This window comes from Arachis ipaensis, chromosome B6 (assembly GCF_059453495.1).
Source record: "Arachis ipaensis isolate K30076 ecotype BB chromosome B6, ASM5945349v1, whole genome shotgun sequence".
Classification (NCBI taxonomy): Eukaryota; Viridiplantae; Streptophyta; class Magnoliopsida; order Fabales; family Fabaceae; genus Arachis; species Arachis ipaensis.
In genome coordinates, this window is record NC_142441.1 from 20,062,844 (window position 1) to 20,075,955 (window position 13,112).

Sequence of the window (13,112 nt, forward strand, 5' to 3'; positions counted from 1 at the left end):
TCGCGGGTAGCAGCTATAATTGTTGGTGATGACGTTGAAACAATGATTCGTGGGCGAGATATTAAGGTGCAAACTCATGCTGGTAGCCTACGAAGGATTCAGGAATTCGTTGGCTATTACGATCCACTACAATATCCTCTTCTTTTTCCATTTGGAACTCATGGATGGGATATCAATACCCGAAGTCAAAGTGGCGGCAAAGTATCATGCCGAACATATAATAGCTATATGCTCCAGGTACAAATTCCCATTTCCTACGCAGTATAGACTTCAATAAAATTCTGCCAAAAAATTATTCAATGTATCTAATCTTTTTTGCAAATTCTTAAAAATTTGTAGATCCGCCCCGATGATCATTCCACCGTATTGCAAGCAGGGCGACTACTACAACAATATGTTTTTGATAACTATGTGAAAATTAAAACCGGAAAGTTAAGATGGGTTCGAACTAGACAGAAGAAATTACGGGCTGAATTATACAAAGGCTTACAAGATGCTTTGCACACAGGAGAAACCAATGCAGGTAAATATTGTATCTAATTTCTACTTCGTAAATCATTAAGAATTACCCAAAATAATTATTAAAACTAATAATATTTCTCTATATATTTGTCTTCAGAAAATATTGGAAGAAAAAGAACAATATTACCATCGTCGTTCATTGGTAGCCGTCGCGACATGACCCAATGATATGAAGATGGAATTGCGATTGTTCTTAAAGAGGGTAAGCCAGATATTTTTCTCACAATGACATGCAATCCATCTTGGACTGAAATAACTTCAGAACTCAACCCAGTTCAAACTCCACAATATCGTCCAGATCTAACAACAAGAATTTTTCGAGCCAAATTTGAACAGCTAAAAGAGGATGTAATTACTAAGGGTGTCTTGAAAAAGGTGAAGAGCTATATTTATGTCACTGAGTTTCAAAAAAGAGGGTTGCCACATGTACATATGTTGTTAATCTTAGAGAACAATGACAAGTTAATTGATCCGGAGCATTATGATAGTTTGGTACGTGCAGAGATACCATCTAAAGAAGTAGAACCACACCTACATGATGCAGTGTTAAAACATATGATTCATGGTCCTTGCGGAATACTTGATCAATCTTCGCCCTGTATGAAAAATGGCCAATATAAACGAAACTACCCAAAAGAGTTCGCAGCAGAAACACGAAGAGGTGACGACTCATATCCGCAATATAGGCGACGATTCGACACTTCAGTACCGATTAACCAAAATGTCACAGTTGACAATAGATGGGTAGTTCCGTACAACCCTTGGCTACTACTAAAGTATGATTGTCATATTAATGTTGAGATATGTAGTAGCATAAAGAGTATAAAGTATCTCTGCAAATATTGCTACAAGGGTCCAGACCGAGTTGCAATGGAAGTTCACAACGGTTCTAATGTTGACGAGGTCCAACAGTTTGTTGATGCAAGATGGATCGCTGCTCCAGAGGCATGTTGGAGAATATTTAAATTTAACCTTTACCGAATGTATCCATCAGTGGAAAGGTTACAAATTCATTTGCCAAATCAACATCAAGTGAGCTTCTATGATCACCAAACCATTCCTGAAATACTTAATGATGATTATTTCTCTAGAACAATGCTCACTGAGTTCTTTGCCCTAAATCGTGAGGAGGACCAACAATCTAGGCATCTTCTGTACAGGAAAATTCCAGAGTATTACACTTGGCACAACAAGGAAAAGGAATGGCGTCAGCGCAAGACATAGAGAAGATCCATCGGTCGAATTTATACTGTATCACCTTCAGAAGGAGAAAAATTCTATTTGCGTATTCTATTATCTAATGTCAGAGGACTAATCAGTTGGGATGACTTGCTAATAGTGAATGGGGTCCAATATTCGTCCTTCAAGCAATCTGCTCAACACTGAGGATTGTTAGAGAGTGACAGTAGCATCCGTGCGTGTTTGGTTGAGGCTTCTGTTTTACGATTGCCATGTGTTTTACGATTGCCATCCGTGCGTGTTTGCAACCATCTTATGGTGGATGATTATCCGTCAGCCAGCACCACAACAGCCTTAGTGTTCACAAATCGGCTACTCAGGGATATAAATGATATACTCCTTCAGCACGAAAAATAGATTACACAATACGATTTGCCAGCTCTAACTCATGAAAATGACAATGACAACTCAATACCCAGAGTTATCCAAGAAGAACTGTCTGTCGAAGTACCTCAGGAAGACCTGTGTTCCGTAGCAAGATTGAACAATGACCAATCTAAAGCTTTCAAGTGCATTATGAATACAATTGATCGAAGAGAAAGTGGAGTGTTCTTTGTTGATGGGCCAGGAGGATCAGGCAAAACATTTCTTTACAGAGCTATAATTGCAGAATTGAGAAATAAGGGTCATATTGTCTTGGTAACTGCATCATCAGGAATAGCCACAACATTATTACCTGGGAGTCGAACAGCTCATTCTAGGTTTAAGATCCCAATTAATGCAGAACCATCATCCATTTGCAACATAAGCAAACAATCAGATCTTGCAAAGCTGATTAGACAAACAACGGTAATCATCTGAGATGAAGCACCTATGGTAAATAAAGAATCGGTGCAATCATTAGACCACACTCTGAGAGATATATTAGCAAACGATATGCCATTTGGAGGAAAAGTGATGGTGATGGGAGAAGATTTCTGCCAAATACTGCCTGTGGTACCGAAAGGTAGTAAGTCACAAATGATTTCAGCTTCTATAGTTAAGTCTCATTTATGGGCTTCCACTAAAATTCTCCATTTGCGACAAAATATGCGATCTTCTAATGATCATGTTTTTGCTGAGTATCTTATACGCATTGGTGATGGAATTGAGCCCACCATACATGAAGACTTTGTACGGATACAAGCAAATATGGCAATTCCATGGGAGGGTGAAACATCGTTACACAAGTTAATAGAAGAAATATTTCCAAACTTACAATCACATGGGTGGGACACTTCTTACATGGTAGAAAGGGCAATATTGACGCCAAAAAATCATGATGTGCAACAGCTTAATGATATAATTATCAACCAGTTTCCAGGAGAAGAACAAAATTTAGTCTCATTTGATGAGGTAGAAGGAGATGCTAATAATTTATATCAACAAGAATACCTTAACTCAGTTTCTACAGGCGGGTTGCCACCTCATGTGTTGAAGGTAAAAAGAGGTGCACCTTTGATGTTATTGAGAAACATAGACCCTAAGGCCGGCTTATGCAATGGTACAAGGTTACTATGTCGTGGAACTTTTCAAAACATGTTAGACGTAGAAATTTCAACCGGTCATCACTGTGAAAGAAGAGCTTTCTTGCCTCGGATAAAACACAAAACAACAGAAAATTCAGGACTGCCTTTTATACTTATCCGGAAGCAATTTCCTGTAAGGTTGAGTTTTGCAATAACAATAAACAAATCACAAGGACAGACCATTCCTAAAGTAGGGATCTATCTTTCTAAACATGTATTTAGCCATGGCCAATTATATGTTGCTCTGTCTCGAAGTATTTCTCAGTCAACTACAAAAATTTTAGTCAAAGAAGGAAAAATAGATGGAACAAGTGGAGAATTTACCATAAATATAGTTTTCAAAGAAATATTGTTACCTTCCCAACAGGTAATTTATGTTCTTAGTAAGTGTGTGTGTAGTTACTTCTTGGTACAATTCAGTCTACATATAATTTTAATCTTTAAATCTTTTTTATTGATATAGATATCTTTGTATACAAACTTCAATTTATTGAGGACTAACGACTTATATTTTTTAAATAGACAATTTGATTTCAAATGAGCTCATCAATATATGCCAAGAGATAAAAACAACGACCTTGAAGATTTGTTTTACGCAACAGGTACGTACTAATTACCATTAACTAAGACATACTAGATATACTAGAAATATATTAACAAATATCAATTACAGGAAGAAGGATTCTAAAATCTCTGGAGTGCATGGAAAGATGAGCAAGCAATTGCATCAATCAAACCAATAGACAATAAAGTAATTTTTTTAAGTTAATTACTGTCAAAATTGCATTCAATATACATACTTCTATTTCTATGTTAGTAATCATAATCATATGTTATCTAATAAGTTCATTCCCTTCAAATTTATTCTATTGGTTGGGGAGGAACGGTTAAAACAGACAAGACCCAATTCTGGAAGATGATAAAAAAGGAAATACTGCTCCAACAACATACAAGGTAACGCAATCATCGTAATCAGAATGTTATTGATATGCCTATTATCTATCCCCTTCTATGTTCTTCTTTTACTAATAAAAAATGAAGGAAAAAAGTATATGCCTAAAATATTAAAAGGTTACTCTGAGATTGTAACGGAGATTATGTTTCCCATATTGAATAAAGTTACAAAAAATAATTTTAAACTAATGATAATAAATTAAACATTTTTCTTTTTCCAGCAACAAACTCATAGGAGCGGAACTAACTGATGTTAGTAAAGAACAACATTGCAGGTACCTATCATTAGATTAAGAAACCGCACAAAATATAGGTAATATCGGATACTTATAGATTTGAATGCTCTACAGAGGGTTTAATGGCTTCTTTTGTTGTGCATGTGTAGGAAATCCAACCTCAAACAAGAAATTTCAATTTTGCAGGTTTTATATTTTTTATTGTTAACTTTTCGTTCAAATATAATGAAATTTGTATTGGCCTATGGTATATTTTATTGATTTCTAAATTTTGTAGTTCTTCAAGGCTCAAGAATTTATTGATAAGAAAATGTATGAGGAATTGCTAAAGATTTTTTCTAGGTACAAATTCAGAAATAAATTTAGATTTATTTTAACGTTTTTACTTATAGTTTGATCTATAATCACCAAAAAAAAGGACATAATTAATTTTCTTCTTTACACTTTTTGTAGGCACAAGAAAGATTCTTCAAATACAGATCCGTACTTTGACTTACCACTTAAAAAAAAAGTCCCTAAACAAAAAAAAAATATGACTTTTAAATATGGCTCATTTTTTGTAAACAATTGTATTTTTCTATTTATTTTTATGACTTTGAGTTATATAAAATCCCATAAAATATTATTGTAATAATTATTTTATGAATTATGTTATTTGTAGATTTGTAGATAGATGATGTATGTGTTTATTATAATTAAATCATTTTTATATTGTTATTATTTATAGATAGATAATATATGATTATTTTAATTTGAACATGTTTTTATTATCATTGATTATTCTATATTATTATTTTTATATTATTCGAATTTAAAATTTTAAAATTTATTAAAATAATTAACTTTAAATCTCATAAAAAAAAGTGGCAGAATTAAATCGCTAGTATATTTTAATCACAATAGACAACTTTAGACCGAATTAGGTAATTTGAAACAAAGCCCGAGCTCGACCAAAAAAAAAAAAACAAATAAAAAAGCTGAACCCGAATCCAACAAAATACGTTTCGGTCCATAACGGGTTTTAAACACCCCTAATTTTAACAATGGGCAGTGCCCGATACATATGTATTTATATTTATACCATCATTTTTACAAAGGTGGCATCCCTGTTCTTAAAATCTTAATCGCAACCATCCAGATGTTTATATCAATTTCAGAACCAAACGAAAGAAATACATGCACAGATCGATCACAATACACGGCGTCTACGATTCAATTTGATAGCAACAGCTTTTAATTCGAACAAACAGGAGCACACTAGTTCTATAATCACTGGATGAGGATCCTCACTTACGGGATGAGTTAGGTAACTAATGAATTGGACCTTTTTGTTTGTTGTTTGAATTCATCTGCTTAATGCCATTAATTAATTCAGTAAAAGTATTACCGTATATATGTTACTCTCAGATGTATATATTGATTCTTATTTACTTCTTAAGGCTATGACCGAAGAAAGTAGCTAGTTTTCCAAAGTGCCAACACAAAAAGGACGTATATTCTTTTCCAAGAGTAGAATAATGGAATCAGTACTAAGTCAAGTTTTATAATTCTCAATAAACTTGATTTGTAATCAATTTATCAATCTGCTCCAGTTTTTTTTTTTTTTTTATCAAAGATAGGAGACTCGAATCCGCAATCTCTTAATTGAGTATGAAAAGACTATGCCATTTGAGCTATAACTCATTGGCCAATCTGCTTCAGGTTATTTTACTTAGGCTTAGTTTGGTAAAGCTTTTACTTTTCAAAAGTAGCTTATAAAAACTAACTTTTAAAAGATGGCTTTATAAAAGTTGTAGCATTTATGTTTGGTAAATCAAATTAAAAATAGCTTTCAATAAACACAAGCAACAACAATTACGTTTGGTAAAATAGCTTTTAAAATTTAAAAATACTATAATAGACATAAATGCAAGTATTAAATTTGAAAATTAGTTAACATATGAGGTTATATTAGACTTTAAATTTTAAAAAGCACAAGCCAACTTTGAAAAGCTCCTTGTTAAGTGCTTTCAAAAGCACCCCTAACTTTTAAAAGCTGCAAGCACAAGCACTTGGACTTTTTAATTTACCAAACACAAAATGAGGTGTTTGTGCCTTTTAAAAGCACAAACACCTCTCCAAAAAGCTTTACCAAACTAAGCCTAAGTGATTCTCAATTTGATACGAAACTTGTTAAAAAAATTAAAAAGAAAAAAAAAGCAAAATAAATAAACAAATAAACAAACAAACAATGTGTAATATATTAAAGATAATTAAAGAATAAAAATAAATAGATATAATAAAAAATAAATAATAATTTCTAATCATAAAAAATTTGAATATTGACAAAACTAATCACAAAAAATTTAAACTAATATTATATTCATACAATATCTTTTGACAAAAATATCCCATCATTAAATTTAAAGTTAATTTCGTTAAAAATTTTATAAAATTTTTAAAATATCTTTTTTATCATCTTTATCTCAACTCTTCAACAAGAACCGAGAATCAATCCTAAACTATAGAAGCCTTACCAAAATCAACCTTAATAACTCAACCCTTTATCGTAACCTCCATTATTTCCCCTCACCTAAATCAATTCAAGCATATACTCACAAAGTAACTTACTATTTCACTAAACCAAAGTCCATAACTTTCATATTCTCCCTATTATCAAAAAGCAAATTATCTAGCTTATATCCATTGATTTTGTCAAAAACATAAATAAAAATTGAAAAGATTTAAAAAAAAAATAAACAAATAACAAACTCATATTAACATAATATAAATTTAGAGCATAAGTTGAAGACATAACTGCTAAATTTTAGGCTGTATTTATTTACAGAGACAGGACATTGAGACAGATACACAGAATTGTATTTGGCAGAAAAGATATAGACAAAGACAATGTATCCAATGACACTAAATTAGTATATTTTGTATCCATCCTGACACTAACAAGGGATACAACTTATTTTTTTATTTTTTCTTTTATTATTCTTATTAATTTTTCATAATTATATTTTTTATTATTATATTTTTCATCTCAAATTTTTTAAATGAAAAAAATGAGAATAAATTGATTTTTTTTTCAGTATCTTGTCCTATCATATTCTTAGTGTCTTATCCTGTCTTATTCTCAGAAACAAACGCAACCTTACAGACTAAAATAATAAAAAAAGAGCAAAGTAACCCTTAATGAATAGGACCAACACAATAAAATTGGATAATCTGCCACTGTTGCCAAAGACATAGATTGAGGCTATCTCAGTGGCAAATAGGGGTAAAAATAAGTTATATCAAGTCAGACTTCACCTTTAATAGGTTAGGTTAGCCTTCATCTTTAACAGACTAGATTTGTAATATATTTAACTGGCCTGAATATGGCCTGTAGTCTATTGTAGACTTTACTTTAAGTACTAAACTGGCTTATTATTAAATCTGACCTAATCTAAAGGCTGATAAAAGATTTGATACATATATAATTTTTTATTAAAATAAAAATATTTATATGCAATATATTAAACTTAATCCTTATAATAATATCTAAAGTTTTAATAACTATTTTAATTTAAAAAAATATTTTTATATTTATTTATATTTTAACAGACTCATATAGACTTGAAAAGCCTATTAGGCTATTTTGTGATTTTGGACCTGACCTATTAATAGAATTAGACTTTTAAATCAGCCTAAGCTTAAAATTATTTTATGTCAAGTCAGATCAGGCCAAACCAAACTAAATGCAGATTAAGTTGCAGGCCTCTAATAGACTGTCTGACCTATTTTTATCCCTAATGACAAACATCTATCACCAATTCACCATAACCAATTTATAGAAGAAAAATCATATTCATCACATTGATTCATATATAAAAAGTTACATTTTCATAAAATGAGAAATTCTAAGAAACAATTATATAAAGGTTTGAACTTTGAATGTATCATATTTAAATCTCTATTTCCATTTCAAAATGAAGCTAGTCAAAATACTAAATTTAGAAGAAAAAAAGAAAAATCTAACCATCAAGCATAAGTAAAGAGGATAGAGACCAATGAAAAAAATAAAGAAGTGAGAAGGAGTAGTCGGCAGCGAGGTGACTAGATGTGATAGAGGTTAGAAGGAGCAATCAATGACAAGGCTGGCGGCAAGAAGCTGTCAACAGTGCAAAGTAGCATGATCCCAATAGTCACGATGCGACGACGAGGCTGCCGAGGAGTAGATTTGGTGAGGAAGAGACTGGCAACGACGATCTGGAAAAACTGGCGGTGATAACCTGAGAGTGGTGAGTAAAAGAGAATGAGAGAGGTGAAGTGATGGGCTAGTTGATTTTGTTAGGTTAAAGATTGGGATAGAGAAGATGGAGAAAATGGTATTTTAAAAATTTTATAAAATTTTTAACTGAATCAACTTTAAATTTAACGATTTTGTCAAACATACTCATCTTTTATGGTATAATATTAATTTTATGTTTTTATGGCTAGTTTTGTCAGCACTAAAATCTTTGATGATAAAAAATAGTTATTTATTTTGTAATAAAATAGTAATTTAATTATTCTACTAATCGTTCTAGTTTCATCAAATTTTCAATTAGATCCTTATAATATAAATGGTAAAGTATTATTTTAGTTTCCAATGTTTGGGCCAAGTCTAAATTTAGTTCTTAACATTTCAAACGTTCTATTTGAAGAGTTAATAACATTTAATTTCAATACATAAATAAAATCGACCAACCAATGATAATCAGTGTAAAGCCTTTCTTTTGATTTTGGAATGCTAATTATTAATAATTTAGAATTTTGTGTTAAATGAGAACGAGAAGAGAAAGTATTATAAAAATATTTTGGTTATATTTTTTTAATACACAAAAATAAGAAGGTATAACTTAATTAACAACGTTGTTAAAGGTGCACATACTTACTTCGTTAACCTTGAATGTCAAATTCAACAATAGGATAATATTGAATCCGTTTAAAATTTTTTTGAATAGAAATAGATATAGTTTAAAATATTAGAAACTAAATTAATATTTGGCTCAAATATTAGAGAACAAAAGAATACTTTATCCTTATTTAAAAATTTGTAATTAAATTCTTATACTAGATTAAAACTTTTAATTAGGTTTTTGATTATTTTTTAAATTTTTTTGAAATATTCATTTTAACATAGGATGAAGTCTAAAATATTTTAAAAGCAAATATTATATGATTATATTTTTTTAAAATAACAACCGATAAGAATTTAATTATATATTTTTATCTAATATAAAAATTTAATTATAAATTTTTAAAATATAAAAATCTAAATAAAAATTTAATAAACCTATAGCTACTAATAAAATAATTAAACTTAAAATAATATATATGTAATCTAAGAAAAAATTATTTAAATATCATAAATTATACAAATTTTAAAATTTATACTCTAAAATTTATACCCTTATTATTGAGAGAGAAAGAGGGAGAAAGAGAGAGAGAAGAAGAGGAAGAGGAAGAGGAAGAGAGAAAGATTGTATATAGTGTTTATGTTATAATATTTATAGTAATAGTTTCTTAAAAAGTATTGATAAAATTAAACTAATAGTTTTTTTTTTAACAATATTTTTTAATTTAAAAAACAAAACAAATATTATCAAAATGTAAAAACTAATAAATATAAGTTTAAAAATATTTATATAACCAACTAACCATTATAACCATAGATATTCGTAGATGCGATATTAAGATAATTTTATGAGTAATGCTAACATTTAAGTTTTTTTATAAACTAAGTCTAACAAAGTTAAACAAGGTACTTGCTGCAAATTGGTTAATACTTACGATCAGTGTGTCGCAATCGAAGTTTAGCTTGAAAATGTGGTGGTTTAGAGGTGTAGTGGTATTTGTGGTAGCCTCAGCATAATACTAAAGGTCTTCTTTAGGATTACCTAGTAGCTTAGTCTTCGTCTTTTCAAGAGCCTTGCTTCTCTTCTGTAAAGAGAAAAATGACAAGTTCAAAATATAATGGCAGCATTGAAGAATTTCTGTAAAACTTACGGGATGAATATTAATGTGAAGAAGTTTAAAGCGTTGTGCTCCCGTAATGTTTCAGCGACTAGAAAAGAAATCTTTATTGGGGTGTCCTTCATTTGTTTCATCTAGAATTTGGGCAAATACCTTGAGATTACTCTTAGTTATTCTCGGGTGACGCGAGTATCTTTTAATGAGGTTCTGGATAAGATTCGAGGATGGCTAGCAAATTGGAAAGGACGTTTACTCAACAGTTCGGGAAGGCTCTATTTGATCAATTCGATTGTGGCGGCTATTCCTACTTACCGCATGCAAGTCTCTCTCTTTCCCAAAAGGATAACAAATTCTATAGCATCTATTATAAGAAATTTTCTCTGGAAAGATCAAGCCAATGGTCGGAGACTAAATCTTGTTAGTTGGAAGGTGTTGGTCACTCCAAAGAAGTTTGGTGGTCTGGAAATACGAAATCCGTTTTGTACTAATGTTGCTCTTCTTGGGAAGCTAGTTTGGCGACTCTTTCATCATCCCCACAAGCTTTGGGTTCAACTGTTGGTAACTAAATACCGTTTTTCTCTAGGTGACGCTTTCAGCTGTTCTACAGACAACGGATCTTATGTTTGGAGGAGTCTGTGTAAAATTTAGGATATTTTGAATGATAGTTTTAATTGGTGCATTGAAAATTTGGACTAGAATTTTTTGTTCTCTAAATGGAGAAAAGAGGAGAAGCTATGTAATGAGATGGATTATGTTCACATTTCTTATTCGGATCTCCGAATTTTAGATCTATGGTTGGTTGGGGAGTGACACCTTGAGAAGTTCTATTCTTCTCTTCTCCAAATTTTGCATGAAAGCATTCCTTCCTACAACTCGAATATGCAAGGGGGTTCAGTGGTAGACTGGACTTGGCCCGGTGGGCGGTTAAGATTTATGATGCCCGTAATGGCTACTTATGGCTCTGCAAGAAGATGTTTGGATGGGAGGAGAGAGAAAATTGACTTTGGCGTCAACTTGTTCCAGAAAAGATCAAATTGTTGGCTTAGTTTTGTCTGCGAGAGGCACTACCCACTGCTATTTTTCATCTCAAGAGAGGCCTTTTACCTACAGATAATTTCTCCAGTTGCTTGACTTGCCAGAAAACAGTACTCTGTTGTATTCGAAATTGTCCAAAAGCTCAGTTTGTTTGGCATACTCTAGAGATTTTCGGTCATCCTCTGAATTTAAAGAACCGGTTCTTGTCCTATAACAAAGTGTATCTTTTTAGATTCTTTTCTGGTCTGTAGTGGATTTGGAGATTTAGGAACAATAAAATTTTTAACCATCATAAGCTTTGACCTCCTTTTAAAGTGGCTCGGATGACTTTAGCCTTCGATAAGGAGTTTCGGAATGTCTTTGAATTGCAACGAGTTTCTATTCCTTCTATGATTAGTTGTTCTTGGGTTCCTCCTTTGATGGATACTTTTAAGATCAATTGTGATGCTAGTTACTTTGGTTCTGGGGATCGGATTTGTTTTGTATGTGTTAATAGAGACTGGAATGAAAATTGACAATGAGGCGAATAATAGAGAGCTGCAATATTCTTCAAGGAGAGTTATTTGCTATTTGGAGAGAATTTCTTTTAGTCTGGGACTTGAGACAAAGAGATGTGATTTGCGAAACGGATTGTCCGGAGGCTTTCATTCTTGTTAACAATTCTCATGATAATGCCGAGTGTGTAGATCCTTTAGTGCTTAAAGTAAGAGATATCATGACTTAGAAGTGGCGCGTTGATTATTGCTTGATCCTGTGAGATGCAAACACAGTAGCGGACACCATGACAAAGACATTGTTGAGATCACATTCGCAACATGTAGAGCTTCCAATGCCTTAGAAGGAGTTTGAGATGAGTATTAAGAGATATCGCCATGCGCCTTCTTAGTCTCTTACGACTTTATTTTTCTTCTCTGTTTGGTTGTTTTATGTTAGTTATAACTAATTTTTATTATATTATACTAATTTAATTAAATTTGGTTAATAAAAAAATTTAAATTAGTAGTATTATTCTAATTTTATTGCTTTAGCTGCATTGAAAAATGAAAAGAGTTGCAATATAGCTTGTATCTTATATCCTACTTCCTAAAACAGAATACTCGTAGTGCTTTGTGGATTGATCCATGAAATATACAGGAATGCGAATAACTTAACATTGAAATAAAAATAAATTTTGTAATGTCCGTAATTAAATGGAATAATAGCAAAGGATAATGGTTTTCTACTTACCTTACCAAAGATGTCAAATTGCTTTAACATTGAAATAAAATAATTTTTGTAAAATGTCTGGAATCGAATGGAATAATAGCAAAGGACAACGATTGTCTACTCCTCGTCTTACCAAAAAGGTCAACTGTTATAAAATAGAATACATAAATGCACATAAGTCGTTGGTAGCCTGACGATATATATCTATTCTATACAGTGGATGTGTCTAATTTGTTCAAAGTCTGTTCGGCTTTGACGAAAATTTGAATTCATGATGTATCATTTATTACATGTATACTTTTTTTTTGTGACTTTTATTACATGTATACACATATAAAGATCTTGATACACATAAATTTTTTTGATAAACTAAACAAATTAATCTTAACCCAATAAAATTTATTTATATAATACATGTATAAAATTA

At 31.3% G+C, this 13,112-nt stretch overlaps 1 pseudogene; it reads left to right on the top strand.

Annotated features, from left to right (window-relative positions):
• Positions 1–747: 747 nt before the first annotated feature.
• On the top strand, positions 748–5,136 carry LOC107646372 (ATP-dependent DNA helicase PIF1-like; annotated as a pseudogene).
• Positions 5,137–13,112: the final 7,976 nt, after the last annotated feature.